Source organism: Nothoprocta perdicaria, unplaced genomic scaffold (assembly GCF_003342845.1).
Source record: "Nothoprocta perdicaria isolate Ctin4 unplaced genomic scaffold, notPer1 scaffold_10, whole genome shotgun sequence".
Lineage (NCBI taxonomy): Eukaryota > Metazoa > Chordata > Aves > Tinamiformes > Tinamidae > Nothoprocta > Nothoprocta perdicaria.
Genome location: NW_020454094.1, coordinates 7924300 through 7952228, shown reverse-complemented (window position 1 = coordinate 7952228; position 27929 = coordinate 7924300). Strand labels below are relative to the sequence as shown.

General features: G+C 53.0%; 1 protein-coding gene across 1 annotated transcript in view; it reads right to left on the bottom strand.

Moving 5' to 3' along the window:
- The window catches only part of CNTFR (ciliary neurotrophic factor receptor), a 128169-nt gene extending 100730 nt beyond the window's left edge, over positions 1-27439 (bottom strand). The window contains exon 1 of the mRNA XM_026039521.1: positions 27418-27439. The gene's annotated coding sequence lies outside the window, so the exon portion shown is untranslated. The remainder of the gene's footprint in view (positions 1-27417) is intronic.
- Between the last annotated feature and the right edge of the window lie 490 nt (positions 27440-27929).

Sequence of the window (27929 nt, the reverse complement as noted above, 5' to 3'; positions counted from 1 at the left end):
CTGGAATACTGTGATCAGTTCTGGATATCCCGTGTCAAATAAAGCAGAGGGAAAGGGAGCCTCCCCAGGCAACAAAACTGAGGAGATGGAAAGGGGCCGCGTACAAGTGAAAAGCCCGAGACTTTAATTTCAGAAGGAGATGGATAAACAGGAAGGAGGCGATGTGCAGAGCAGGGAAAGGGAGCCGGCCAGCGTGCCTGCTCACCCTCAGGTACCTCAGGGCAGAAGAGGGTCCTGCAGCCTAATGCTGCCTCCAGCTGGGAAAACTCATCCCATCCCCTGGAGAACATGGTCTCCTGGTGCAGCAGAAGTGAAGGGCAGCCCATTCCACAGGAGGTTTCTGGTTGCCCTTTGCAAAGCTGATGGTGTTTGAGGACCCAAGCCATGGGGATGCTTCTCAGTGCCCCAGGCATCTACCTGCTGCTTCCAGGTCTGGACAACACGGCTGCCCAGTGACTGGCAGGCCAATGCAAACCCTTGCACTTTTCTCCATCTCTCCCTTTTCCATCGTTTTTGGAGGCCCGGTGATTTCCCAGCTGATGAACACATTACCACCTCATTCGGCAGCGCCTGGGAGGCGCTCACGTTTCAGGCCCGGCGAGAAAAAGATGAAGTATGAAAACCCCTTTCCTTTCCAATCCAGTCCTCCCAGCAGCGGCCACGGAGCTAAAACACAACGCCTCGGAAAAAACACAGAAAACACCGGATGCGAGAGGCTGTACCAAACTCGCACTATATGCAGGTGTCAGGCAAAAAGGTCTCCTGTCTCCCACGCCAGACTATCTCTGTCCTGCACGTTCTTCCCATAATGGACATCGGGTTGACACAACTCTGAATGCAGCAGGAAGAGCTTGGAAAGGACCTGCTCTCGGCTCGCGCTCCCCAGTGACCTGGGGAATGACCTGTAAGAACAGCCCTGTTATTCCACGCTAAAGCTCTAGCATCCTCTCTCCACAGCAGGGATATGCAGATGCCATGGGTGAAGTCAGGCAGATATGATACCTCCCACTATGGTTGAACTCAGCCTCCGACTTTGTCATGGTCAAGGACTTCTTGAGCCAAGGGCGTTTTGTCTATTTAGTTTATTTAGACCCTCTTTGCAAGCTCTTGCCCAATCTCTCTGGAACCTATTTTACATCCCAGTGCCTTTTGACAAGGAGTCCCACAGGTCTCCAGCCCAGAGCATGGAGAAGCACCACCTCACAACTGCAATGAACTCAACTCTTCCAGCTCCATTTGATACTCCCAGTTCTCGAGATGTGAGTTCTTGAACTGGGAGCCCAGTTCTTTTGCTTGTACAGGGGAGCCTCCACCTCCTCTAGCAGCTCAGCATTGTGCAACCCTGCCTTATACCCCTCTCAGTCACCTCTTCTCTTACACGAACTCTCCCAGATGTTGGATCATCTGGGCCCTCCCTCTGAGCCTTTCCCAGCTCTCCTGCCCTGCTGCGAGATGAGGGCACCACATTCAGCACACTTCATCCACACAAGCATTTCCTCTGCTCATCAGCACCAACAAATTCATGGAGGCAGTTCTAGCTTGGAGGCTTTAAATATACCCAGAGACCTGTCTATGCTGACATAAAGGTGGATCTGTATCAACACCCACATGACAGAGATATCTTACCACCAGCCACAGCTCTGCTCATTACTGTGGTCATTCTTACCCCAGTCATGACTGGGAACATTCTCATGAAAAGTGCAGTCCCCTTTGCTGCCCTTGGAGATGCAGGAAAGTAAGAAGGCATCAGGCCAGAGCAGGAGATAAGCATCACCACAAGGCATCTCCTGGTGACATAGATGTCTCCAGACCACTACCTTTTGCAGAGACGTGGCTTTTGCACAGTATGGTAGACTTGTGAGACATACACATAAGCAAGGGTCCATTCTGATCTGCCTACCGAGGTCTTGCACCACTTCTACCACCATGGAGCCTCCTTTGGGGACACTATTTAAGAAAGGGTGAGACAAGCATCCACTGCAGGTGATACAGAAAGCATCAACCCTGCTCTGGGAGAAGTCAACACAGCAGACAACTTCTGCCTTAAGCTAGCCCAAGATCCTTGGGGCAGTAACTCTACAGCATGAGCTTGATACTCCCTAGGAAAGGTCACAAGGCTCCTCTCTGCAAGACTTCTTGGAAATGGAAGGAGTTTGTAGCAATTATAGCAATGTTCCTTCCTCAAGTATCCTCATTTCAAAGTAAAGCCAAGCAGAGCAACAAAATCCACAGCTCCGCTCCCCACAGGAGTTGAGTCTATAAACAGAAACGGGACGATCACACCAAGTCCATGCAGAATTTTATGGAAAATTCCTGGATGTTACTAGCATGAGAGCAGCACTGAGCAGGTTCCACACACATAGGGGAGAGCACAGTGCATCTGTGCCAAGCACTGGCAGATCCAGCATGACATGAGCTTGAGCAATTGGCTGGGCAAAAATATGGCCAAGCCAAGGCAGGGGTAAAGCCCATGTCTGTCCCCAGCCCAGGGCTGCAGGATGGTGAAGAGACACAATGGGGACATGGTCCATGCAGGGGTGCATTCCCGCTGGCACAGCCTGGCATGATGAGCAGTGAGATCCCAGAGCTAATCTGAGCATCCAAGAAACAGAAGAGCTCCTTTCCCATTCCTCCGGTCCAGGACGGAAGCTCTGGCCCATGGCTGACCAGATCTTTCAGACATTCGGCCACCCCAGCTCATGACTACAGTGCTGGAAGGCAAATCTCATGGGCACAGACGGTGCAAAAGAAAACAGGACCGAGGTTTGTTCAGAGGTGCCTGTCCGGTCCCTGTCTATTTGACATTTGCTCCAAGCCAGTGAGCTGCAAAGCTTTGAACTTTTGTTTAGATAGATAAGCCCATGTATTTAGAAATCCTTGAATCTCATCCATCTGCAAAGACGCGACTCCTGATAATGCAAAAACTCCAGCCGGGATGCTGAGCTCAGCAGATCTCTCTACAAACGATTCCTATTAAAGTAAAAAATTACAATGCAAGCGTCTATTAGTCAATCCAAGCCTGACATTAAAAAAGAAATTAAAAAAACATAATATGTTCGTGACAGCCGTCATCACAGAGTGCCAGGGAGCTCAGAGGAGGCAGCGGGACACCCGCTCCCTGTCGCCTGCCCCGCGTCAAAGCCCGTCTTGGAGCCACGAAGCCCTGGCCATGTCCCAGGGCCACATCCCAGGGCCGTTTCCACCACAGCTGCTCCAAAGCAGGGTCTGCTCCGCTCTCCAAAGCCCCCTGCAGCTGAGCTGCCTCTGCACAGAGACCCATCCTGCACATCCCAACACAGCCCACCGCATCCGTAGGGAAACGGGGTCTGCTTGGCCCTTCCTGCAGAGGATGGACCTTCCCCAGGTCCCCGCTCGGGCTCTTGCAGACCAATGCATGGCGGGATGCAGCAGCAGCACCGCGCACAGGGCGGCTTGGGCAGCTGCACGAGCCAAACGGCCTCATCCTTGGAGCAGGGCACACAGGGAGCCCCAAGCCCAAGGATGCAGCAGCCACAGAGGAGACAGCCACAGAGCTGCACCCTGCAGAGCCAGCTGCACCCCCAGACCCACCGCTGAGAAGAGGCAGCCCCGTGCAGACAAGGGATGTGAAGAGCCCACCCTGCAGGCACAGGGGAGCTGGATGCTCGGGCACAGCAAAGAAGATCCAGGGAGGCATCCCCGGCAAGAAGGAGTCTTCCCTGGCACGGGGTGACACCAGCCCCTGCCTCACTTGAGCATCCCTGTGCACCCATATCCTCGCACCACGTGCAGCTCCCTAGGGATGCTCAGAAGCACCCAGGCAAGTTCTCATACCAGGGAGCCACCCCGATCCCTCTGCAGCGAGCACTGTCCCCTGGCTGCTGCTGGCAGGACGCGGGCTGGCGATCCCGGCTGCCCGGAGCGCTCCGATGCTTTCCGCTCGCTGCCCTTCCCGGAGGCCGCCCACGGCTCTGCTTATTTATAGCCCGCTGCCCGCGTGCCCCCTCGCTGCACCGAGGCAGCTTACTCCGTGCGTGGGCCAGCAGGGTAGGGGAAGGACCATGCTGCAGGTCAGGGCCAGGAATAGCTGCTGGCGGCCCGAAATAACCAGCGCCACGTTCGGGCCGGGTTTGAGAGCTGCTGGAGCAGCGTGCAAGCTTTGCAAAGCCGAGGACAGACTCGAGCTCTCCTTCAGCGCCTGCTCCTCCCCGTGCCACTCTCCAGCTCCAAAACAGCCACTGGGTGGAAGGAGCAGGTGGACAGGCCAGGAAAGCAGAGCAGAGGTGGGGAGGGGACTCCTGACCTCCGGAAAATGTGCTGGAAAAGCAAGCGGGGCAGGTCGCATGCAGGTTTCAGCACCTGGGAAGGGGCTGGGCAGGGAAGCAGATTCCAGGGGATCCCGGCAGCGCCACCATCCGTGCGCTCCGTGACCCCTGCGGGTGCCTGCACCAATGGCAACACGTGAGCGCGCCGCAGCCAGAGTCAATCCGCAGGGATGGCACTTGGGCATCCACGCACATTCCTGGGGGCTTCCGCGCGGCCAGCGGGACACGGCTCCTGGGGGCTCCTGCATCACCTCGCATCTGTTGCATCCTCCTTGGGTGGGATCCTGCAGCCATGGAGGGTGTGGGGCAGCTCAGTCCTTCCATGCAACACAACAGCCAGGATGGGAACCCATCTCCTGCCTCCCCAGGCAAGTTCGGGAAATGCAGCATTGCCCTGAGGCTTCCACTCTTTGCAAAGCTCCTGTAAGCTAAACCCAAATGTGCCTAAGGACGTCGGGTGCAAACAACAGGCACTCGGCAAGGCCACGTCCCCCAGGGCAAGCCAGGGCTTGGAAAGCACCGAGGTCCATGTCAGCACACGTTGGCCCATGCGAGCCCTTGACGGCCTCCTGTCTCCTCTGCACCAGCTTGAAAATCTTTTTTTTTTTTCCCCCCCTCTCTTTGCTTTTAGTTATTTTTTTTTATTTGTTTAGTAAAATACTCTCCAGCCTTGCAAGGCGAGTCCCCAGAGTGCCCAAAGAAGCTGAGTATTTTTGGCCGCTCTCCCCGTAGCCCCAGGCTGGCCTTTCGCACACGCGCACCCTCTGCACCCCTGTAACCCAAGAGGCCAACACAGTGATTGCAGGCCACGCTTAAGGGCTTGAATTCACCCCTCCAAGCCCCTCTACCAACTTGGTACCCCCCTGCAGCACCCTGGGGTGCAGGGCAGGGATCCCCTTGCAAGCTCCCCGGGCTGCGGCACGCTCCACGACAGCTTGCAATTAACTCCTCCTGACGGGGCACGCAGACGGATGACTATAATTCACAAACAGACTTTATCTCAAAACGAGCACCGTGCCCAACACCTATTGATTTCCGCTCCCTCGCCGGGGAACTCGCTGCAATTAAATTGTCACATCCCTAATACCAGCGTGAAAACGAGCCAGATATACTGTATCTCCCAGAAAACCTCGCCCGCTCAGGATTAACAAACCCCAGCTGCCGAGCTTCCTTTTCCCCCTGAATTAGCAAGCGCTCCTATTTATCTCCCCGTTAGACAGCAGGGCTTTTATCTGCATCTCTCCGGCTGCCAAACAAATCACAGGCTGCTCGTGTTTTACCCGTCCCGCTCGCTCTGCTGGGGATGGCTCCGGCTTGAGAGAGCTGCTCCTGTGCAGGGAAAGCACCCGCTCCGCCTGCATTGCCCCTGCCAGGGGCATCGGGAGGCTCTGAGCCTCGTACACATTGGGTTTCACTCGGCTCCGTCCCTTACAGGTAAAAAATGCCATAATCTGGGTTACTAGCTCAAAAAAAAAGCACCAAAAATCACGAGGTTTTGCATTTCACCTACCCCGCCACTGGTCCCAGAAGACGGGAGAGATGCAGATCAGGGGAAAAGCAGCACTGAGAAAAACAGCGGTAGGGAAAAGAAAAAAAAAGAAGTTGTAAAAGAGACTCCGGCATGGGAGATTAGGAAGGGATCTTGGAGATTTAACAAGAGATTGGGGAGCTAGACCTAATTACATGCCAAGTGCTGCAGCAGCGAGCGGTCGCGGTTTGTTTCACTGATGCAGCGTAGAGATTTGATAATCGCCGCGACGTGCTGGGGATAATCCCCCCCTCGCCGGGCACTTATCCCACTCTCAGGCGAGTGGCAAGTGGCTCAGCAGCAGGTCCTGTGCTGGCAAGCGCTGCCATGGCACACGCAATGTCCTGGGTTGCAGCACGGGAGCAGAAGTGCTGCCCGTGGCGCTGGGCTTTGCAGCACCCTGCTGTTTTTTTGGGGATTTACAGACATTTTTGCGCATTGTTTTGCACATTTGCTGGTGCACGGCCAGCCAAGAGGCTTGTGCTGGCAGGTCTGCTGAGGGAGCCGGCACGGGAGCATCCTGCCCCGACGCCTCCTTGCAAGGGATTTTTCATCATCGCTCGCTCCCCGTGCATGGGGAGCCGGAGTAATTTATTGGAAGTGTCCCCTTGAGGCAGGCAGGGGACTATGCGGACGTGTGATAAAGGCTCTGTAAAGCATAATAAAAGCAAGATGAAAAGTCCTACTCATAAAGCATCAAACGGGAGGAGTTAATAGAGGGCACCTGGGGGGACACAGCTCGCTTGGCTGCCCTGAAGGGCCTTGGAGGAACCTAGCATGGGAACTGTGGTACCTGTCATGCCAAACTCGGCCACTTTTGCCTGTTTTCCCTAGGAGGGATCCTGGGACAGCGTGGCCAGGCCCTCGGGGCAGCAGGACACAGCGGATGCCGACACGGAGCCCTCGCCTCGCTTCCTCTCCGGAAAGTCACAAGGCTCCATTTCTCAGGAACGTCAATCAGGCACCTGCCAGCGAGGCCAATTTACTTCCATTTGGAAAATTAAAGGAATAAAATGAATCGTTTTCTTAATTTGAAAGGGTGGCAGGAAGCGAGCGCGCCTTGGGTCTGTGCCAGAGCGAGGAGCTCTGCCTGGCTCCGACAGCAGCTTTCACGAGCGCAAACCCCATGTCTTGTCCCCCATCCTTCTGCTGAGCCCCGTGCACCTCACTGGATGGGTGCTCCTGGATGGATCCCACTTATCCCCCTGCTCCAAAAGTGCTATGGGAGATTGGCTGAGGGATCTGCTCCTGCTTGCTGCTGGCGCTGGGAATGGGAGCAGGAGCCAAGAGAGCCCCGCGCTGCCCCTGGCTTCCTCCTCCCTGGCAGGCTGCCTGGCTTGCAAGACAGTGACACCGTCTCTTATTGCTTTTTTCCTCTTCCCCCCCGGCTCTGACCAAAGCGAATCCCCAAATCCCCGCTCCTTCCTGCCAGAGACACATGCACCTGCAGAGCAGCTGGTGCCAACATCCCAAGCAGAGCCAAGCAAAACAACCGGGCCAACGAGCCCCTCACTGCACAGAGGCCCGCTTACAAAAACAACTGTATTTCACCCAAACTCTATTAAACTGTCCGGGGTTATTGCTCCATTTCCTTTCCCACCGCGGAGGATCAAAATGAGGTGGCTGTGGCTGCAGGGAAATGCTTCCAGCTGCCCCTTCCTGGCTTCATGTGGGGACACCCGCCATGGGGCACCCTGGCTTTGCCCGCGGCCGGTTCCTCCTCAAGGATGAGTTTTTCCATGCTCAGACAGGAGCCCCATTCCCAGATGCCTTTAGGCAACCGGGCACCAAACCTCTTCCAAGAATCCCATGAGCGGTGGCCTCCTTGCAAGTCCCCAGGAGAAACGTATTGGAAAAAAACAACTGTTTCCCAAGAGCTTGTAGGATAAAAAAACCCACAGCAGAACCAGTCTCAGCAGCAGAGGTGCCACCGTGGCACCAAGACGGTGGCTTGTGATCAATCCCAACCAGCCTCACTGTGTCCTGGTCCCACATCACAGGCTTGCTCCAATACAGACCCACAGTACCTGCTATTCCTTCCCTCCTCCTGGCCAGAACACAGTGCAGTGGAGCAGCCAAACCCTGGGATTATTCCCATTTAGCCTTTGTCTTCCTTTACCTTGGAACCTTGGGATTTTCCTATGTCGGACGCAAACTGGACCCCGTATTTACAAGACGGAGAATTTAAAAGCTGCAGAGCAGATTCGGGGCACTGCTCCCATTAATTTCACCAAGTTTCACCCATCTAAACAACAGCCAAGAGGTTATGACTCAAAGGCAGTTTATTTCTAGGAAAAAAAGAAAAAAATAGCCATGAAAAATGAAATTTGCTTCCAGAAGTTTTACAAACAGCAGCCTCTGAAATGCAACAGTTTTGCAAGGATTCTACTGGCCTTGCAAATAGATAAGGATGTTTGGAAACAGAGATCATCAACAGTTCCGCTGCCCGTCTCATCACACGGTATCTGCCCACACACACGCGCGGGCGCCCGGCTTGGCCCCCAGCAGCATCGGGAGAGGAATTGCACGGAAAACACCCGAGGAGTTCAATGAACTAATGAACTAAGTTCAATGAACAGCTTAAGGAACTAATCCCTGCTTATGCTCACCTCATCCCAGAGGAGCGCCTGGAAAAAAAAAGCGTGCAACACGAGGCAGATAAGAACTATCTGCAGAGTGAATGTGTGCGGGTAAATAAACGAGGCGGAGACTCCTGGGTCACGGCCAGGCACCGTTTGCTCCTCCACGATGCACGACCAGAATGGAGCAAATCCTTCCTGGTAATTTCCCATGGAAAACTTGCATCTGTTTTCCAGAAACGCTAAAGGTAAGGAGCATGCATGGGAGCAGCCAGGCTTGCAAAAGCCTCGCGGGAAGCCGGCTTTGAACTTGGACGCAAGCAGGCGCGGGGCAGATGGGGCGCGCGGGGCTGCCCCTGACCCCGGCGCTATCCATCAGCGCTCCGGAGCCGTCCTCCGAGGCCCCTGCTGGGAACAGGGGCGGCAGCCGCCAGCATTGCACCCACTCTGCTGCTCCAAACGCTCTGAAAATTGCTCCTAAGCAATGCAAACTTTTGCTGGCAAAATTCGCTGCATTAACAACTTGGAGCGGTGCAAACAAGTCGTGTCCTCTGGTAGAGCAGCACCCGGGCTTGCAAAGCTCTGCACTGTATCTTCCTCTGTTCTTTTTTCAAGCTAAGAGAAATTTCAGTATGAGCCTGCACAGCCCTTCTCCCTTCCACATACCCGCACGTGTGCACCACCACAGGCAACCTGCCCCCTGATCCTGCATCCTACACAAACTGCTCCTGGCAATTCCGGGAACAGAAACAGGTGAAATTCACTGTATGGAGGATCCTGGCAGAGCTGACCAGAGGCAGCTCTGATTGCCGTAAACACCAGAGCCTGAAGGCAGCAGCATCTCGCTAGGCTGCAGGCAATGCTGGTATCCAATCGGGAATGACCGCAGTGTGGGTATCCAACTGGGAATGACTGCAGCGACCTGGGATCCAGGCTCGCTTGCCCCATGTGCCTGTCAGCAAGCCAGGCTCAGGTGCCACATCAGCTGGTATCCCACATCACAACAGGCAGGAGCTTTCCTTTGCATCTCCGCTCTGCATTGTGCACGTTGCAAAGGAAATCCTACTTTTAGCGGATGCTGACTTGTCCTAAGTTAGCAGAAATACTAGTTATTTTGCCAACCTGTGCAATTACAGGTTATGTGCCAACCTATATTAGCTCAATACCTTCTTCTATAGCAGTTATTAAAAAAAATATTTTTGAAAATGTTGCAGCAAGAACGGAGAAGGGTAGAAGGAGGGAGCTGGGGAAGGTGGCCCTGGTTCCCAGGGGGTTGGCGGGTACTGAGGGCAACAGGGCTGGATTTTGCAGCACCCCTTTGCTCTCTGTGTCTTGCCGGGGGCAACCAGCTACCGCGGCATCCCGACCAAACGCTCCTCGGCAGCTGAGCCAAGCCTGACGCCAAGCACTCCCCTTTCCAAGCGGGAGAGAGCGGAAATGAAAAGCAAATCCCCGCGGCCGGGAGGTGCCGAGGGGCAGCTCTGTTATCCTTGTCGGCGGGGTGGGATGGTGGATTAGCCGCTCGCATCCCAGCCAGGGCTCTCCATGCGGGCAGCGTGCCGGGATGCGGCGCGGGGGGTCCCCATCGCAGCTAGACGGGAAGGGGCGAGAGGAGGCCCGGGGCGGCCCGGCAGGAGAGAGAGGTGAGGCCGTGGCCTTAAAATATTCATATATCTGAGAGCTGAGCTGGCTACGCGGGCACTTTTAAACCTCCCCGAATGGGAAGCCACAAGGAACCAGCTCCCCAAACGCCATTAGCGCATCACTTATTAATCACCCATTAATAAAAGGCTTGCAGAGAGTGGCATCCCAGCTTCCGCCACTGCAGTGTTTTTTTGCAGAGTCTTCTCCTTCCCTCTCCAATAGCATTCCAAAAAAATAAAAAAAATCCCTCAAAGCCAACACCAGTGACAGCAGCCCAGGCATCCTACAGCACGTCATTTCTCTCTATTTACTGAATAGCTTCAATGAACCCCCCAAACTGCTTGCAAAAGGATGTTTTCTACCCAAAAGCTTCCATGGCCAGCTAGCTGCCATGCAGCGCTGAATGCACCCAAGGAACGATTTGGCCTTGTAGCAAAATAAAGCAAAAAACAAAACCAGTACTAACTGCTAATACTAACATGATTCATGGTATGAATATGCAGACCAGCCTTTACTCGGTTCAGGGACAGAACGTGCTCTCTGGGCTCAGCAATAATTTCAGTGGGGTCGTGGTCACAAGAGATGCGCTTTGGAACGAGGCGAGCAGCTCATCCCTCCGCTATTTATAAAATGTTCAAAAATAAGCATAAAGCTATAAAAACATCTCCCCCCCATCCACGCACACGTACCACCTTATTCGATCAGCCCTCATAAAAACCAGATGCTATCTCGGAAACTAACTTCCTTGGGAAAATAAACCGCCCGCAGTAAATCCCGGGGCGAGCAGAGGCAGCTGCCCGGGCGCGCGCTCTGCGCGACGCTGACACTTAACCTGCGCTCGCAGAGTCGCAAGGCGAGCGGAGAGAGCCTTAAAGCTCCCTGCAAATCCCTTTGGAACAGCAAGAAACAGCGGGAAGCCGAGCAGCAACCACAGACATCAAGTTGGGCTTGGGGATGGGGAAGGAGGCAGCGGAGGGAGGGATGTAAAAAGCCCCCAGAAAAGGATGTCAGCGGGTTGTCAATGTCTCAGAGGCACCGTAATAAAATCCGCACGCGGCTGGAGGGAGAGGTGGCGGGAACGGGGGCGGGAAGCGCCGGGCGACACCGGAGGCTTGGGACGGGGAGGCTGTCGGCGCCGTGGAGCTCCGGGCAATGCGGGGCTGGCAGCATCCCGGAGCGTTTGCAGGGCTCCGGGATGCGCCGGAGCTGCCGGGTGCGAGATTCCCACCGGCTTCCCAGGCTCCCTGACAGAAATTAAAAGCGCGCCGCAGTGCCGGATATTCCAGCGGGAGGAAGAATGCGGAGCTCTCCGGGCGGGCACGGCCACCCGCAGCTGTGCAAACAAGGTGACTTACCTTGGCCCCCGGCCGGGAGCGCAGCCCCCCTCGCCGCCCCCCGGCCGAGCCCTGCCGCAGCCAAAGGACGAGGCAAGCAAAGTGGCAAGCTCGCAGGCAAGCACTTTAGGCGCCCATTGAGTAGCCTCGAGCCTGGGCTTAGCCATAGTCACCCCCTACCCAAGCCAGCCCAACCTGCACCTTGCTGGCTTTCACCCCTTGCGTTTGCTCAAGCAATTCGGGATTATTTTTCTGACACCGGGGAAGCTCCCGCAGGAGAGGGGGAAGCATTGGCTGGCACTTTGCAAGGGTCCAGCTCCATCCCAGCTCCATCCCAGTTTCCCAGCAGGGTCTTCCAAAGCAGGGCACTGAGGAAGGGTGATAGTGCTCCCAGCTGACCACCTCAAAACACAGGGAAAGCCTCTCCTTTCTCATTGTATTCACCATAGACAGCCACCCTGGGTTTTTAATCTGAGGTTGGGATGGGAAAAAACCCAGAGGGGTCTTTAATCCCAGAATCCCACATATTTGGGAGGAGGCCGGGATGGGAAGGAAGGGGGACAGGGAGGTCTCCAAATCTCCTTGGCTTCCCCAGGCTCCCTTCTATTGTTTCCTCCCCAGCTTTTGTTCTCCTTCTACAACTTTATTTTGGGGAAAATAAACCAGAACAAATGGTGCTCAGCCCACTCACCCTTAAAGGGGAAGTGCGGGGAAGGCTGCACCTCCTGCTGGGGGGGGTCCCCAGCAGTGCTCCAAATCTGGGTCCTGTTTAATCCCTTCCGTGTGGGGGGCCCAGCTCCTGACTTTGTGCTGAGAGCGGCTATTGGATCCAGATGGGGAGAGGAGATGAAGAGCCCTCTGGACAGCCTGGGGGAGCTGCAGCGAGGAGGACACGATGGATCCGAGCGCTCCGGGCTCGGCCAGGGTGTCACCAACCCCAGCAGCATCACCCAAGGGAGCAGATGGGTGCAGACAGTGCAAGAGGCAACATCACTGTTGGACACCCTGGCTTTGCACTGACATGCATCCAGGAGGGTTGAAATTGGGCATTTGGAGGCTCGGAGCAAGGATACTATCGTACGACAAACTAGGAGTTAATTCGGAGTTTGTTCCTGTCGCAGCAAGGCAGCAAAGCCAGCACCCACTATTCCAGGGCCATGCAAAATCCTGACAGCACTGCAAGTACAGGCACCATATTTTCATACCTCAGCTTGGGCACCCTCCTGTTTTTCCCCCCAAATAGGTATCAGCTGCACCTGAAAATTTCAGGCAACTGATGCTGAAAAAGAGTCTATATCTGCAAGGTAACTCAGAGAGAGGGGAGTACCCTGCAAACACACTTGCTGGCTTGCTGCCTGAGACTGGGAAGACCATCTTAGAAAAGTCCACAAACCAAACTATCACATAAAACCCACAGCAATCCCACTGACTTCTGCAAGCCACTTCATAAGATTGAAGGAGACTTTCCAATTGAGAAAGCATTAAAAAAGGTCAGCTCAAGATGATACAAAAGCCCCAAAACATGAGACTTAAGAACATAAAGTCTTTTTATGTGACTGCATAGCCAGCCACAAGGACATAGATTTTCTACCACCTGAACGCCAAGTAGCACCTTAGCTGAGGGCCACCAGACACCATGACCTGAGCACGGGTTCATTTGAATCCCCATCCATAATGGAGATTCCTGACCTGTCTTCTCATCCACAGGTGTACAAAACAAGTTTACAATTTATAACCAAATGCAAATACTAGGGTTGCTCAGGGTAGAGACAGCCAACTTGCCACAGTTCCAAGTGATACCGCTTCCACATAGGTCCTGAACAGGGTAAGACAAGTTATACCAGCACAAAACAGGACACGTTATACCAGCCCACAAAAATAGAGATATATAACTTTCTAGGATTAGCTTTGGGACATGGTTGTCCTAACTATAACTTGAAAAACACTGCCTTAGTGTCACATCTCCTTCTTCCTGCTGGCTTGGCGACACCATTCCCCAAAGCAATTCCGATGCTCCGGTGGCCTTCCCAGCCTCTGGACTCCCCAGGTGGGGAGTCTTGGGCTGCAAAGATGCTCGATTGTTGGCAGGAGCACTCCCTTTGGCCTTGCCACTTCCAGGGAGGCAACGCAGCCCCTTGGAGTCACCTCAATAGGTCTGCAAGCTCCAAAAAGAAGCTCCATCTCTATCCTAGCAGAGCAGAGGGTTAAAGCCCCCATTACAAACACTACAAAATTGGAAGTACAGTTACCCCAGAGACAAATAAATCCATTACAATAAAAAGAAAAAAACACAATTCCAGATTATATTTAACACTCAAATTCCTCCTTAATTGCTCCAGTGTCTCAGCCAGCTTGCAGGGGAGGACTGGAGACGGGCAAATTAGCTCCCCCCCAGGGCTGCTTCACCCTGGGGAGCTTTCCGAATTTACATTCCCATTGTGTTCCTTAATTAGTGCATTCCTTGAGCTTTTCCGAGCGGCCCAACACCTCCAGGGCTGTCGTGCTGCTTTATAAATAATACACCATGAGGAACAGTCCCCGCATGGGCGTCCTGCTCCTCCCACGGCATCCCGGGCTGCCGGCTTCCCATGGGGACCACACACCGCCCGGCGCAGCCCCCATCGCCCACGGATGCTTGGGATGGCTTTGGCTGGTCCTGCTCCCCTTCTGCTCCTTCTTTGCACCTCTTCCCATCGCGGGGGTAGTCCTCTCGGCTGGGCTCCCACCCAACGCTCTGCATCCAGCGCGGGCGATGCCCTGCAGCCGGCAGTTTCTGGCACCCTCGGGAGGCACGTGCTGCTTTCCCAGGGATGACAAATGGGGGAAAAGGAATTTATCTGCTATAGATCAGCCTGTGCTGGTCAGTTGTGCAGCTCACGGGCCCATCACCACCCAGCACAGAGAACCCCCCCAGCACCTTCAGCAACGTGAAGGTTTCACCCAAATAACCCTAAAAAACCAAACGGGAACAAAGTCCGTGCTAAAAGAGACAATTCAGCGTAGCCGTGCAGCAGAGGCTGCGACACCACGACGCTCATTAGGGATGATTTATGGGGGCTGACACCACCGTTAACCTCTGACCAGGTCCCCACTGCCTGCAGGGCATCTCGCAGCCGGAGAGGATTGCCCGGCACCTTATCTTCCCCCTTAGCACAACAAGGTGCTTTGCAGGAGATGCATTTGGTTGCTTTGGGTTTGTGGCAACTTGGCCACCTGGCTGTTTTATCCAATAAAAGAAAGAAAAAGCAACCCTCGCCCCCCAGGACCAAGCATCTCACCATAGTGCAAACACACATGCAGGCCCTCACTAACAACCCACCATCTGCAACCCTGCCTGCCTCCAACACGGCCGTTATCCAAAGGCGTTTGGCAGAGACCATGGACAACTTGTTTGCAGAGTCCGGGTCAGTCCATGAGCTCACAAATTCCCAAACTATTCTCTCCTTGTGCCCACAGCCAAGCACTGAGGAGGTTTTTTTTGGCAAATTTCAAGGGAGCTAATGTTTTCTGAAAGCACCTGCCTTTGGAGCACACGAACACCCGAGAATTTCCATCCCCATTTAAGGCACATACGCAGCCTCCACCGAGGCAGCCAGCAAAAAAAACGTGACATGTCCACAACCATAAAAGCTAATATCACATAATTCCCTTTCCCCCCTCCACCTTTTAGTAACCTCACAAGTTCCACAGAGATCTTAGGATATCAGTGATGCTGAGCCAGGAGCATGAACCTGAAAATTAACCCTTTGCTGCCAGCTCGGGGAGTGGAAATTGGGCAGAGCAGGAGCAGCTTCAGGTCTGGAACCATCCCTAGTCCCTCTATCCAGATTCTCTCATCCTAACTGCATGCAGCTAAAGCCCTCCTGGTCAATCCCCAACCATAGGGAGATCCCCTTGGAGCACAAGCAGCCTCTGTAAGATGGAGCATGCAAGGCAAAAGAGACAAAAAGGCTCCACAGGTGGAAGACCAAAGCAACGCACTGGCTCAGTTCTACACTTCCAGGCTGGAATTGCTCTGGGCACAGCCAATGGCTCTTGTATCTGTGCTGCTAGAAGGGCAACCACTCCACAAGCCTGTGAGCCTTTGGCTTCCCGTGCTCCAAAATCACCCGGCCTCACATGGGAATAGCGGACAGGGCTTTGGGAAGCACTTGCTCCCAGGCAGCTCTGCGCTTTGGGCAGGGCTCAAGGGTGCTTGTTTCGAAGCTGTGTTCCCACATCTTTCATCAGGCCTGTTCAGCTGCCTGATGCTCAACCACCACCAAACACGCCAGGCGTGCGGATGATGAAGCGAGTCGCACATCTCCATGTGCAAACAGTTGCAGCAAGGTTCAGAGCTGCTCCTGCACTGCTGCCTCTCCAAAATGCCCTAGCACCCCAAGCACATTCTTGCACACGGTCAGAACAACCCTGTGCAGCTGCGTCCAGCTTTGCAAATCTATGAATGCTCCACCACTGAAGGTGACAAGAGCATGGTGCTGCCTGCAGCCTCCTGGAACAGGACGGTGACACGGGAGCTGCATGCACAGCCATAAGTCACACGGCACTAGGGAACGTGTCCAGGTGCTGTAATGCAAATATCCATGCTCCGAAGCACTAGCGTGGTCCCCGGCAGGGTACAAGGGCTGGCCATGGGGAGGCCGGCAGCACAGAGCAGGGGCAGTTTAGCTGCAATTACCTTATTTTGGAGGCAAAAAAACCCCATGCAAGCGCGTGGAGGCCAGCCTCTCCACGCCACCAGCCTCTGCCAAGGAGCGGGCCTGGGCATGTTTAATTCAGCAGTGCAAATGCACTCGGAGAGGCTTTGCAGAAGAGGCTGACCATGCTTCAAGATGAGAGATGCCACCGTCTCCCGGTGCTTAGCGCAGCAGATGACCGGGCACAAGAGCTTTCCTAATGGCACGAAACCTGCCCGCACAACCCGTCAAGCAGGCACAGGCTGGAAATACAAGGGGAAGTGAATACTCAGCTGTGATAAATATTTAACAGGCTTTTAGTCCCGAAGAAGCATAGCACTGAGGCCATCATCCTGTAAGTGAAAACCGAGGCTGATTAATGGGGGAAGGTGCTCCCATTTATGGGAGGTTAGGATCAATCCCAATTCTCAGCTCCTCGTTGAATCTTTAATGCTCTTTTTTGAGAGCAGAGTTCCTTGGTGAAGGGCAGTAGCCTAATAAGGCTGCTTTAATGGCACAGATGTTAAAGGGGTATAAATAAAACCCCTCTGTGAAAAATAAACAGTGAAATAAGGCAGGTTTCACGTGGTCGCTGTGTTTGTCTGGCTTGGAAAAACAATTTTGAGAAGGCCTTTTTTCCTTGGAGGATGGATTGATGTCCTCCATAGCTCATCTTGCTGTCTTAGAGCTGAACCAAGACGTTGCCCCACGCACCCTCCACCATGTCAGGAGGAAGAAAAGCTGTCATCTTTGGAAAGGCTGAGGGCACCTTCTTGAGGAGGGGGCTGCATCCAGCCCTCTGCACACTGCTAGGTTGTGGGCACTCAGACAAGACCAAGCTGCTACTTTAGCACCAGCTTTACTGGGAGAGGAAAGTTAACCTAGTGGCACCAAGGCAAAGAGGGAGTTGAAAGATTCATCCAATCTATGGGTCTCCAAATCAACACCTGGTGTTTGATCTCTCTGCCTCCTTAGTGCTAGCGAGGTGCTCACCTTATTTCCCACCTCACTCACCCACTTCTCAGACCAGCAGCGTCTTTACTTCACTCTTGTGCTCCTCCTTTCTCTCCTCCAAGGCAAATGGCCACACATCATCTCCCATCTCAGCAGCTAAGCCAACCTCCCACCTCCCTGGTTATATCAGCCTCAACCACAGCCCCACTTGTGCTCTCATCAGCATTCCTTCCACTTCCTTCTCCCGAGTGTCCACTGTGACAGATTGTACTATTATAGCATCTTCATCCCTCCTAGACCCTCCAACCCATGACCTTTCCCTGTTCACTTCCCTTTTCACATCTCTGCTCAGCCATCCAGCGGGAACAGATCCACCTTCAGCAAACAAGTTTGGGCAGGTTTCACTTGACAACTAGTCCCTCCTTTGGCCCCATTACCAGCAAAGGAGCAGGGTCACAAGCACAAGCCTCACATGAACACAGAGCACATGCTCTTGCCACTCCTCCCAACATGTCCCTGCCTTGCTAGTTGCACTGCACCTTAAGTTTTCCCTTGTCCTAACATTAACACCATCTCCTTTGTGGCCAGGAGCGTCTCATGCAGCATCTGTTCTCTGCTTCACATGATGCTCCTCACTCCTGGGCAAGGAGGCCAGCAGAGAGCATGCAAGGAGACTGAAAGGTGAGTCAGGAAGCACAAAGGACAGGTGACAGCAAAGAGGAGCAAGAGAGAGATGGCATCCGCTACAGAAGGAAGATCAAAGATGCTAGAACTAAGTGCAGGTGCTGAGGTGCACATGGGAGGTGACAGCAGCCCTGCCAAGCTGCTCCAACTTGATCAAAGCTTCAGCTTGTGCAGAATCAGGCACCTGCATGGAAACACAGGGCTCGCTCCTCCCAGGAGGACAAGCAGCAGGACACCAAGGCAACACCAGCACCAAGGCAGGAGCTCAGTGCCTCCTGCAGTCCGGGGACACGAAGCCTCTCCTGCCCTTTCCTGTCCCACAAGGTGGCTAAAAACCTTTTTTCTCCACACAGGGTCCAGTCTCAGCCCTGCCAAGAGAGCCCTGGGAACACTCTCCCAAAATGAGAGGGCTCCAAATCAAGGGCACAGCTAGAGCAGCCTCTCTCCAGGTTGGATACAGGAAAACTTGGGCCTTTGCTCTCCCGTGAAGGAGCACAGCCCAGCTTTGTGAAGCACCATGGAAGCCAAGCCCAAGCCAGGCCAGGTCCTTGACCCCTTCACTCCCAGAGGACAGTGGCAGAACTGCTACTTTTGGTCTTGGGCCACTCGCATTGCCCCAAGTTTACACAGAACACAATACAACCAAACCAGATCTAGTCCACATGCCCACCAGGCCCAACTACTGGGCACTCAGATCCATCAGCATTGCTCCCATGCAAACTCTTTCAAGCTAACTGTGTTTGCTCCCCCAGCCTTGCAAGTCTAGATTAGGAGCCAACACACCAAGATAAGCCCCGCTGCAGATTTACCTGTCCTTGGGCAACAGTGATGCAAGTGCCACATACCCATCACCACAGCGTGATGGGCCTCAAACAGCTCCTGCTCCTCATGGCCAAGAGGAGCCTTGGAACGATGCTACGACCTTCTCTCCCCTGCCTTAGCTTAGGACAGCCCAGCTGCATCTCAAGGGCAGGAGCACTCCTCAGGCTTTGCATGCACGGGAAGTCAGGACTTGCCCCAGGATTGCTAAACCAGTGCCGGAGGAGCCAACGAGAGGTTGACCTTCCCTCCAAGCCTCCCAGGTGGCTCTGGCTCCTCTCTCCAAAGCAGGAGAGGCTGCAGCTGAGGGGCACTCGCAGGAAGGAAGATGCTGCCTCCGCCTGCCTTGGAGACAGAGCTGCTTTTGTTGAGGGGCTGCAGGCCACGGTGCCGAGGGCCCCCAGCCCTCCCCCAGCCAGGAGCAGGCTCCAAGAGAGGAAATTACACGAGCCAGAAGGTTTGATGGAATGAGCCCATTGGGCAGCTTGAAGATGGCTATTAATGGAGAGCTTTCTCTAATTGCTTTTGTATAATCTGGGGCTGCTAGGCGGAACTGGGTAATAAATGAAATCCAATTACATTTTCTCTCAGTATTTATTTTATTAAGTAGAATTCATCAGCTGATGAAGGGCCCCTCGAGGTAATGGCTCATGACCTAGTGGAAGGCACTTTTTTATTATTATTATTTTCCCCACTTGGGGAAGCAGATAATTCAGTTCTCCCCTGCAAAAACAGATTCCTCCCTCAGCTTTGTGATAAGAGGTCTCAGGTGCCAGGCATGGGATCCATCCTGCAGGGTGCTTGCAGACACCCAGCACCCGTGCTGCCCTTCCCAGTGGCTCCCAGGTCCCACTCAAGCACAATTCCACAGGTGAGGGAGACACAGGGTGAGGCACATCCCACTTTTCCTGCCCAAGGGCTGGTGGAAGCAGGTTGGCATTGGCCTGCTAACACTGGGTACATATTGGGGTGCCCATCTCCTCATGGGCTGGAGCATGCAGTGACAGCTCCAACACAACAAGTAGGCAGGAGACCACCAGGATTTCTCTCTCCATCCCTCCCTTGGCTTTCCTTCCCACCTCTCCTCACATCCAGGGTATTGACAGATCTCCTCCCGCCACCTCCCCAAATCCAGCCCCAGCGGCCGCTCATCCAGCTCTCCTGCCATCACGTCACACGAGCCATTTATCACCTGCCAGCAAGCGCTCGTTACAGGCGACAGACTCCAGTGCCTGTTAATTAATGGGAAATACTTAGAGAGGCAGATACACGCTCACAAATCTGTCTGAGCGATTTCCTGTGGCACCTCGCACTGGCGTGGCCACGCACCGGAATGGCAAACAGGGACGTGGGAGCCGGCGCAACGAGCAGCAGCAACGGAGAAGGAATCAGCACCAGGGCAGGGGAAAAGAAAACTGTCCTCCCTATCACCTCCACTGCTAAGGTTGCTTTTTTTCCCCCCCCCCTCCAAGATTTTATAAGAAGCTGTTCAGTTTACGGAAGGAGAAGAGAGCATGGTTGAAGGCTCTGGGAGCAGCTGTGCTCAGCTGCTGGGTTTCAGACTAAGGTTACTCCAGGGGCACATCCAACAGGCTCCCCTGCTCCTTGGTCACAAAAAAACCTAATACACAGGGGGAACATGGACTTTTACACTCCTTGGGAGTGTTTCAGGAGTATCAGGAGTGTATCCTGATAACTACCAGATGAGCAAACCCAATGGTGCAAGAGCTTCTCGTCACTGCCCAGAGCTCAGCTCAACAGTGCCAAATAAAACTGGGTGAGCAGGTAAGCCTTTGCACCTCCACAAACTAAACATAAATCAGAGTTTGCAGAGTTAGCACAGCACTTAAGCAGCGTCACATTTCTGGGCTTGACAAGGGGATGTCCCAAAACTCGCTGGGATTTTTTGACTTGGGAAGAAAAACTCAACACCACCTTGAAATCAGACCTAAACATCCTGTCAAAAATTAATGCTTGATATTTTTCACAAGCAGATTTTCACTTTGCTCAGCTGGGGCTATTTTCCAAACACTACACAAAATGCCAGTTATTCCCATCAAAATCTATGCTTTTTTTCCAGACAAATATCTGGAAAATTTTGCCCATCGCTGCTTTATGAGAAACCACCTGCCCACAGCAGCCCCAGCAGGATTTATGCCCAAATGACTATCCCAAGTATGAAGCAGCCCAGATTCATAGGGAAACGCATCATCAATAAATCAGTCCATCACTCCTCCTGCCCTCAGAGTAGGGCCCAAGTCTTGCCCAACTACTCAGCACTTTGTCCACCTTTGCTCTGCCAAAGCTTGGCTAAGAGACCTCAGGATTTAGCCCATCAATTGCTTGCTATTGTTTATGATGATCTGTGTGGGCTAGAGATGCTCCGTTCAGGCAAGGTTTAATACATTGAGATTCAGAGGAAATTATCTTTCACTAGCACAGGAATTTACAAGCAAAACTGCCTTATGTCAAGGTGCACGGGCACCACGAACCCATCCCTGCCCTGTTTTTCTCCCAGGCTTGCTCTGCTCTGTGAGGCCAGCCTAACGTGCCCCAAGGCTGCAGCACCTTTCCCTGCTGGTTAAATGCAATTCTGCCTGTGACTTGGGATTGCTCCGCTCTTCCCGGAGCGTTTTGTTGCCAGAACAAAACGGCCTCGCAGCCATTTGAAGTTAAGCTGATCTAACCAGGGCGAGTGGGTGCCGATGGAGCCGCTTAGCCGAAGCTGGAGCAGGCTGGAGGGAGGATGAGCATGGATGCTGAGCTGCAAAACTGATGCCCCTGCCAGCCAAAAGGCAGTACCAACCCCCCTGCTTTCCCCACAACCCCACCTTATGGGGCATGAAAGATATACATAGGCATAACTGGCCACTGTCCCATAAATGGGCAAACTGGGCATGTCCCTCCTCTGTTCCCTGCTGCCACACATGCAAATAAAGCAACTTGGACACATGCAGAGCATTTCATATTTGCACATCATGCGCTACCCACCAGGGCACCTCCTTCCCCCTGCCAGCTACACAGAAAGACAGACAAAAATATAATGCTAACAGCTTCGTACTTCCAAATCACAGCCAGCCCTCCAGCATGCAGCAGAGCAATAAAACCCCCACTGAGAAGACAAGCTGCAAAACTTTTTCTGGGATTGCTGGTGCTTCAGAGACTGGTCCAGAGGGGCTACAAGTCAAGGAGCACTGATGCTTCACCTGCGATCACCAGCCTCAAGGTGGGAGGATGCTGTGAAAACAGGTACCTTCAGCCCTGGCTGCTGGAGTCTCAGCTCCCACCTCAGCAGAAGCTGGGTCTGCTTGCTCTGTGTGATATAGGGTCTTTGCTTGCACGGAGCCAAGCATGGGGTCCCCAAGGTGCCCTTGCTGCACAAGGAGCAGAGGCTAGAGAGGAAGAGCAGTGCACAGCAACACACCTGCCTACTTCTGCATCTCCTTCCCTCAATAAGGAAAAAATTCCTAATTCCACCAAAAAACCCAACTCAATCTGCAAAGGCATATAAGTGAGTTTAGAGAAAAACTTAATGCTTATGGCACCTAAAAGCAGGCACAAGGGCCACCTTTGCTCAATGGCTGCTCCTTGACCATGCTGGAAACAGACACACAGATGAGTGCAGTTCCCTCCTGTCCCCAAGCTTCACCCATACAACAACACAAGGTGCTTTGACATCTCCCTCCTCACTTTATTTCTGCCTCCTGCCCAACCTCTCCCTCTTCCCTGGGTACTTTTCCCGCTGCAGTTCATTCCCATCCCTCACAGCAGTGCTGCCTGCTGCAACCTCGCCTGTTCGGCAATTCGGGGCAATAAAGTGTCACTGTGGGGGAAGAAATACTGCTTCCCTGCAGCACATAAATCTCCAGTCCATAAATTGTGCAGTCACCACATGTGTGGCCCTCTTTTAAATGCAAAGTGCAATAATTTAGGGCAGGAGGAAGACAGAACAGTGAGCAATGTGATCTTCCTGAAGAGCAACATGGAAACATCCTCGTTAGGAGCTGTAACAGATGCCAACTGCTGTGCCGTAAAGTGCACTGTAGTAGCAGGGTCTCAGTGCAGGCTTCCTACAGCCACCAGGCAATTAGAAAGACTCGTCCTAAAGGGAAAAATAAAATAAAGATGCTGCCAAGATGTGCCGTCCACCCTACAGCCTCCCTTCCTGATAAACAGCCTTGGCGCTGCCCTTCCTGCTTTCCTCCTCCTTACAAGTGGGATGCCCATGGAAGGGGATCCACACTGCCCTGCCTGCAATGGTTGCTTCTCTTAACCAGAAGAGATAGAGATACCTCCATAGGGATCCCCCATTTCCCAAGTGAGTCTCACGCTGCAGCTCTAGAGCGGAAAAAGCACACACTTTCTCCCCAAGGATATCAGCCCACATGTCCCTCCAGCACTGGAGCTACCTACTGGACCTTCCCTTCTAGCTGCTGCTCCTTGTGCAGCAAGGGAACCTTGGAGTCCCCACGCTCGGCTCCATGCAAGCAAAGGCCCTATTGGCAGGTACTCCCATTGGAGTCCCAGGTCCCTAGTGCACTCTTGCCATTAATCCCTCTCCAGCACCCATGGGCAGGGACTACCGCCCACCAGGGTTGGCAGGGCCATGACGCAGGCTGCTGTGGTTGGGCTGGTGCCGGTTCAGAGCCACCAATGGGCCCAGGCCAGCCCTGGGAAGTCACCTCCCTCCCCTGCTCCAGCTGCCTCTCCCCTGGGAGCTCTGGCTCCCATGCCAGTCCCAGCAGGAAGCTCCTCCACACACAGCTTCCTTGCCCTGCTGGGGTCTCGTGCATGACCCATCCTACCAAATACTAGCAAAGCGCTGAATTAAAACCTGTCCCGACGTTGACACCTTCCTTGACATCCACAGCTCACCCGATTAGCTAAAGAAGGTGTCTGTAAATACGAATAAGGGCATTGACTAGACAGGTCACAAAGTGTTGCTGCCAGCTGAAGTCCCATAGGTGTTTTTGTAAGAAAGGTACTTGCTTCTCCAAATCATTTTGCCCACTTGTCAAAAGAACATACAGACAGTGGTGAGCAGCTCCCTAGAGGTGGGCTAAAGCAAGGCAGCAAGCAGAGGATGCTTGGGAACATTCTGAAGAAATCATGCGGGCCAACACACGGCAGGCACCATGCAGAGAAGTCTCCTCTTCCGAGAGGCTCAGGAGGCTTCCTGGCAGCTTCAACCCAGGAGAAGCAGCCCCCATCCACTGTGCAGGGATCAAGGGGACACACACTTGCAAGAAAAACACCAAAAACATATGAACAAACCCTAAATGCTCCACCTGCTACTGAGACATCATCAGCCTAGGACATACAGACACTCATATCATGTCCTGGTGGGTGCTGGCAAGCAACAAGCTGGATCTGAGGCTGCACTGGGGGGCCCAAAGCATCTTGGGCTGCATTAACCACAGTGCAGCTGCTAAAGAACCACCTCTATTTACTCCTTAGACCACATCAAGACCCTGCTTCCAGTTTTGGGTTTCCCAGTACAAGACAGAGACACTAACTGACAGACACTAACTGCAGCAAGTTGAATAGAGGCCACCAAGGCTTTCAAGGTGAGGATTACTGAGCAGACTGAGCCAAGCTTCTCTCAGCAGGAATAAGTTTTAAACAAGAGAGGTTCCCACTGCACACACGAAGCAAATTCTTCCTCATAAGGACATTCAAACACCAAAACAGGGCCCCAGGAAGGTCATGCCCTTTCTCTCCTTAAAGGCTTTCAAGATCAGAATGAGAAACCAGGTCTGACCTCAACCCTCCTGGTCAGAGGTTGGTTCTGGACTAGAGAACCTCCAGTCCAACCAGATGGTCAGAGACTTTCACATGTTCTATGAAGAGAGGTAAAGGATTTGTCTGGTTCAAAGACAGAGCTAAAGAGTATCTAATCACAGCCTAAAATTTTCATAAGAGTTAAAATAACTCTTACAAGAAGCAAAATGACATGGCCAGCTAGAATGTTTAGGGTGAACATCAGAAAAACTTGTCCCTTAGGATGGTGGCAAAGTCCAGAGCCAGGAGCACCTGGAGAGGCAGGACAGGTATCCGAGTTGTCCACATTCAGCCAAATTAACTCAACATATTGGTGGTAATACTTCTGAACTAGAGACCTCCAAGCTCCCTTCCCACCAGCACTCCTCTGAAGCTCTCTATTTACAAAGACACAAAACAGGATGAGAAATTAGCAATCAGACCTTATCCTGCTACTGATTCCCCTACAAGGCACCTTATCCACTTCATTCTTCCTGCTTCTTAACATAGATCCCTACTCCAGGAGGAGACCAGAGCCCACAGGCACTTGAAACTCACAGCAACAGGCTTGCAATGGGCTGTATCCCGACCAAACACACCTAAGCTGGAATTCCCCTTCCGACTCCAGCACTGCTAAACACGCACAAAAATTGCATAACCAAGTGACAGCACAAGAGCCTTGGCAAGACATCTGTCAGTCTATAAATAGAGCTCAACTATGTTGTCCTTACAGCAGGGCTTTGATGCATGGGAGGGGAGTGTTTTTCCCCCTCTGCTCTGCTGAGTCCCAGGCAGCACAGATAATGGTCTTGAATCGATCCAAGTCGAGTATTACTAAACTTCCTACTATTGTGGCAGCGTGCCAGGCTCAAAGAGGACGACAGAACATGTGTCTCTTCAGAGCCAACCGCAAGACACGGGCAGAAAATTGCTTCAGATAGTTATTTTTTTTAAATAGGTGCTTTTTGCAGATTTGTAGATCAATCTACACTGTATTTTAGAGGTTTGAAAAAGTCAATAGAAACAAGATACATCATCGCTGCACAAGAGCCTGAGAAGTTGCATTTCTCCCTACGCTGCTCCGAGCTCTCCGCCTGCCCTCTCCTTCTCCTCCCGCTCCCCGCCGCGGTCCCACGCTGCTGATGTTCCCAGAGCCAAATCAGCACTAGGAGGCTGCCTCCATCCCCTCCATTTCACAGTCCCCTTGGTTGTGCCAGGGCAGTTTGTCCGAGGGCTGGTGCAGCCCAGGAGCATCCCAGCAGCATCACAGGACCTGCCTGCTCTGCCCTGGAACCTTCACCATCCCCCTGGCTGCACACACATTTTCTCCCCTTAAATGAGCTACATGCCACACCTTATTAAGCCAGACCTACATCAGGCCTACCCCTCCCCAGCTCCTGCGTACTATGCCAGTCATTAAGCATTCAATTAGCCTGCATTTGCTAATCTGTAAAAGGCTCTTGCTGGCCATCCATCGCTCGCCAGGGACAGGGACACTGCCTGCCTCCCTCCTCTTCCAGGGCCCACCTCCCTTGCAGTCTAATTAGTCCCTGGGAAGTGGATTCCATGTGAACCGGCCACATCCCTTTCCTATGGCACATGAAAGCATCTCCTCCAGCCGCTTCCATCTTCCCAGGCGCCTATGGACCAAATCCTAGGGGCAAGCAAATCAAGCTGCACCTCCCCAAGGTCCAAAGGATGCAGAGAGCTGCCGCTCCGTCTCCCTGCTCATCCCTTTGCCAGCTCAACCTTTTCCACCAGCTTTTATTCCCCCACTTTCACATTCAAGTTAGCACCAGGGGACGTATCACGCAACAAAGCCAAGGAGGGAAACAAGCAGCATTAACCATTAGCACGTGCGTAAGGAGACCCCTAATAAACTCTTTTCCCCTCGCTCCCGTCTGCTTTGCTCTGGGCCACTAAATCCAATTCAGGGGCACTCGGAGCTTGTAACGAAGCTGCGACACATTTGTCAGCTCCCCGGCTGGACCCATGGCTAATTTTATGGCGCTAATTTATCTCTGCATATTACGCTGCTTTCATTGCATCCCTCTGGATCCCATTACTGCCAGTGCACCTTGCGGGCGGTGTGTAAGGGTAATTGGTGTCATTAGTGACATACTCTCCTAGAGCTGCTCTTATTTGCAGAAGAACAAGGAATTGTACCAGCAGGATGGTCTGCACCATGGATAGAGGAGACTGTCTGGGAAACTGAGGCAAAGGGAAGCAGCTCAAAACCACAGGGAGCCTCCAAGGCACTCAGCACATGCAAAGCCAAGCTCTCATGGCATCAGCACCAGAAAAAATAAGGAGCAACTTCTGCAGTGCCCATTCTGCCCTTGCCAGTGCCTCAGAGGACAAGGATTTGGCCACTCTGGGATGAATGGGGCTGTAAAGCACCCCTGGGAACCACATGCAAGGAAGTAGAGCTGTGCAGACAGGAGTCCCCTCAGACCGTCTGGGATTTCATGCTGCTTTCTGACATTTTGGTGAACATTTTCCCTTCATCACAACATTGCTTCTTTCTCCTCTCTTAAGATCAATGCAGTTAAAACCAGGCAATTCTCGCTAAGTGGGAGGCTATGTTAGGCAAACAGCAACAATTTCCATTTCAAACATCCTCAGCTGGCATTTAGGGACTGGTTAAAATTTAATTTGTCTTTTTTTTTTTACATTTTTCCAAGCATGGTACCACAGAGTAGCAGACCCCAGCAGGTGATATCCATGGTGCCAACACTCCAGCAGGGCAGCCCTGCTCACCACGGGCATCTCCAGTGGGGCAGAGAGGATGAACTCAACACCCCTGCAGTGATGCTGCACCATCACAGCCCCATACAAAGCACCATTGCAGAAAGTCCCCAAAGTGCAGCAATCCCCCAACCACAGCAGTGGTCCCAATGGGATTAGGTGACCCATGGGGCACTCTACGTCCTACCTGTGGGTGCTGGGACACTAAAGACAGGAGCAGTGTCTTGCTATGTGCATGCACCATCATAAGGTGGTGCTGAGGACGGAGTCTGTGCTGCCCACAGTGAAGTCAGGAACCCCCCCAGTGCCCACATCCGTGCTCAGGCTCTCAGCTCTGGCACACACATGGCAAACCACCCAAACTCAGCGTTTTAATCCACCTCTTACCTCTCCACCAGTGCTGCGTCCTTGGGGCGTCCCCAATTTCTCATCAACCTCTGTGGGATTCGCCTTGCTGCTCGGAAGCCGATGAGCCTTGCTGCTTAGAACTGCAATTTTCTTTATCAACAAAAAGAAACAGAAAGAGCCTGTCAGGTTAGCAGGGTTATCACGTGAATCTCTGTTTTCTTCATCATTAGGAAACAACTGAGAGGGGAGCAATTTCTGGCTTCAAGTCCTGGCAGCTGGGGGTGCGGAGCATCTGCATGCAGATGGTCTGCAGGAAAAGCCTTCCTGCACGAGCAGCACAGTCCAGCCCAAAACATATATTCACTTTCTTATTTTGACCCCAAAAACACCAAAGAAGAGAGAAAAATAAAACAAAACCCAGTAGACCAGCAGCTTAGAGCGTCTCTGATCTTTTTAAAGACAAGCAACAGCATGTCCTAGTCAAAAGCAGCATGGTAATGGCAAGAAGTCAGCCCAGCACCAAGGTGTTTGCTCCCAAGGTCTCACATCAA